General features: G+C 48.6%; 1 pseudogene; it reads right to left on the bottom strand.

Annotated features, from left to right (window-relative positions):
• Positions 1–1,404: 1,404 nt before the first annotated feature.
• LOC143173481 (olfactory receptor 14A16-like) lies at positions 1,405–2,506 on the bottom strand (annotated as a pseudogene).
• Positions 2,507–3,690: the final 1,184 nt, after the last annotated feature.

Raw genomic sequence — 3,690 nt, 5'->3', positions numbered from 1 at the left:
GCTGAGCACGACATCATATGGTATGGAATATGCCTTTGGTCAGTTTGAATCAGCTGTCCCACTGTGTACCCTCCCAACCTCTTGCCTACTCTCAACCTACTGGCCTTTGGCGGGTGGGGGGTTGGAGAGACAACCTTGATGCTGTGCAAGCACTTCTCAGCAGTAGGCAAAACACTGGTGTGTTATCAGCACTGTTCTAGCTATAAATATAAAGCACAGCACAGTACAAATTGGCCAATTCCAAGTCAGGCTGGCTGGAGGAGGAGGACACCAGGATCTGGACAGACTCAGAGCTGGAGCTGCCAAGTGAGTAATGGCCCCGAGTCTGGGCAGGGCATCTGGGCAGACCCAAAGCCCAGGCCAACACGGGAGGGGTTGTGAGTCCATGGGTAAGTGCCTCACAGGACACACAGATCACTTGTGACCTTTACACCAAGATAGTTTGAAAAGGGGAACAGGATGGGGCCAGTTGTGGTGTTCATGATTGTGTATGTCCTGCTGCTGCTGGTGTGGTGGCTTTAAAGGGGCTGGTCCCTATTGGAGTTGGTCTGTGTATGGTCAGCTGTGTCCATCTAGATATAGACCAGATATAAGGAAGAAAATTTTTATGCTGAGGGTGGTGAAACACTGGAACAGGTTGCCCAGAGAGGTGGTGGATGCCCCATCCCTGGAAACAGTCAAGGTCAGGTTGGACAGGGCTCTGAACGACCTGACGTAGTTGAAGACGACTCTGCCCACAGCAGGGGGGTTGGACTAGATGACCTTTAGACGTCCCTTCCAACCCAAACTATTCTATGATTCTGTCTTTGTTTCCCTGCAGATATCTGGATTTATCTCTTTCCCTTTGGGTGACTCCACCTTGGGTGATCTCTCACTATGTGGGGCTCCAGTCATTGCCCACCCGAGGCACACGTGGTCCCTGGAGATCCTTTGGTCTATCCAGGCAGCTCCAGATTCCTGTTCTGGAGGATGTCTTCTGCCCTGTCACATGTAGGACAGCCCTGAGTGACCATTCACCACCTCCACTGTCACCAGACACCAATGGGTTAGTCCTAAATCCAACCCTTGCTAACAGCTACCAACATGACCATGAGCTTTTGCCTCCCAATTCCATGGAACAACAGGCCCATTTGGAGAGCAATTCCTTGGGGCTGTTCTTGACACCAGCTCTGGAGGAAGAGCCCAGCCTTCAGGCAAGTGCACTGAGGAGATCCCATTTTATTACAGAGATGCTATGTGAGAGTCTCCTCTCCTCCTTCAGGTGAGACAAAGTGGTTTCATTTCTCATTAGAAGTGAGATGAATCCAAGCATTTATGTAAGAACATAATAAACACAAATAACAATACAGATAATTATAATGATAAACAAGTAAAGTACAGGCCTGCAATAGGATACCCTGGGAGTCATTTGTGGAGAGTGATGGGAAGTTTATCACTATTGCAAAACATCCACGCAATCACTTTCCTCAGGGCACCTTTGAGCTCCTTGTCTTCATGCTGTAGATGAGGGGGTTCAATGTTAGAGATACCACCACATACAGAACTGCCACCACCAGATCCAGAGATGGGAAGGAGGTGGAGCGGGGCTTCATGTAGGCAAACATGGCAGTGCTGAGAAACAGGGAGACCACAGACAGGTGAGGGAGGCATGTGGAAAAGGCTTTGGGCCATCCCTGCTCAGAGGGGACCCACAGCGCAGCCCTGAAGATCTTCACATAAGACAGCCACAAAGGACACAAAACACCCCGAAAATACAGAAGTACCAAACATAAGAAGCCCAGCTTCCCTGAGGTGGTCTGAGTCTGAGCAGGAGAGCTTGAGAATTCAGGGAACTGAATTGAAAAACTGGTCCACAGCATTACCTTGGCAGAGTGATATTGAATATGTGTTGGCAGTGTGCCCCACAGCATTGATAAGATCAATACCCCAGGCACCTGCTGACGTGTTGACACAAGCTCTGCTGCTCAGGAGGGTCCCATAGTGCAGGGGTTTGCAGATGGTAATAAAGTGGTCATAGGCCATGACAGTGAGAAGATAAAACTCCACTGACATAAAAAGAAAAATAAAAAGACCTGGGCAGCACACCCTACATAGGAAATGGTCCTGGTGTCAGAGACAGAACTGGCCATGGCTTTTGGGACAGTGACAGAGAATGGACCCCAGGCCAAGGAGGGAGAAGTTGAGGAGGAAGAAGTACATGGTGGGTGTGGAGGTGGTGGTCACAGGCTATGGCAGTGATGAGGAAGCTGTTGCCCAGGAGGGCAGCCAGGTAGATGCTGTACAAGAGTGAGAAGTGCAAGAGCTGCAGGCCCACATGTCTGTAAATGCCAGGAAGAGGAACTGGATAACGAAACTGCCATTGGACATTTGCTGCCTCTGAGCAGAGGGGTCTGTCCAAGGAGGAAAAGACAGTGACAAGTTAGGTGACACTTTTAGTGGAAAAGAAACAAAATGTTTCTTTTGTCATAGTAACCCCAAATTACCTCTCTCTGTACTGGGAGGACATCTGTGCAGCTCCCTTTTCTTTGAGCTGTGGTTTGTGATGGCTGAGGGTGTTGTGAGGAGCAGGCACCTCTGCCCATGGGCTCCCGAGTTGTCAGTCCTGCTCTATAGCAGTGGTGTACTGGTTTTGGCTGGCATAGAGTAAGTTTTCTTCATAGCAGCCCGTATGGTGCTTTGTTTTGAATTTGTGACCAAAACAGTGTTGATAACACAACATTGTTTTAGCTACTGCTGAACAGTGCTTAAACAGCATGAAAGTTGTCTTGGTTTCTCTCGTTGCCCCATCAGTGAGTAGACTGGAGATACACAAGAAGTTGGGAAGGGATACAGCTGGGATAGCCGACCCCAACTGACCAAAAGGAGTATTGTATACCATATGACGTCATGCTCAGCAATAAAAACTGGGGGAAGAAGAAAGAAAAGGAGGTGTTTATAGTTATGGCATTTATCTTCCCAAGTAACCATGACACTTGATGAAGCCCTGCTTTCCTGGAGATGGCTGAACACCTGCCTGCTGATGGGAAGTAGTGAATGAATTCCTCTTTTTGCTTTGCTTGTGGGTGTTTTTGCTTTACCTATTAAACAGTCTTTATCTTGACCCATAAGTTTACTCACTTTTACCCTTGCAATTCTCTTCCCCATCCCATTGAGGGGGAGGTTAAGCAGGCGACTTGTGATGCTTAGCTGCCTACGGGGGTTAAACCACAACACCAGGTCAGTGCTCACAGACCCTATCCCACCTTCTGTGCAATTAGCTCTGTTCTAGAGAATCCTCCTGGTGTGCAGGGCACTGCCTGGGGCATCTCCATGTTTGATGGTCAGATAAACCCCAATGAAAAGTGAGGTTGGTGCTGTCTGTAGGCTGAGATGGGGATCAAGCGGCTTGCTGAGGTTTCCAACAGACCTACTGGTCTCTGACAGTGACTGTTTAAGAATCCCAGTTCCTTTTCAAATCAGAAGTTTTCCTTTTTTTGTTTCTCCCACCTAATATTAGGAACTTGACAACTGAGACCATGGAGCACACCCAGCTTCACACCCCTGCAGCTGTCACTGGGAGAAGGGAGCTGTGATGTCCTGTACCTCTGATGGTGTAGTGAGGAATTCCTGCTATAAAGCAGAGAATCACAGAATTGATTGAATGCTTGAGGATGGAAGGGACCTCTGGAGGTCATCTTGTCCAAGCCCCCT

The sequence above is a fragment of the Aptenodytes patagonicus genome, unplaced genomic scaffold (genome assembly GCF_965638725.1).
Source record: "Aptenodytes patagonicus unplaced genomic scaffold, bAptPat1.pri.cur scaffold_88, whole genome shotgun sequence".
In the NCBI taxonomy this organism is placed as follows: Eukaryota; Metazoa; Chordata; class Aves; order Sphenisciformes; family Spheniscidae; genus Aptenodytes; species Aptenodytes patagonicus.
This window is presented reverse-complemented; position numbering and strand designations above follow the sequence as displayed.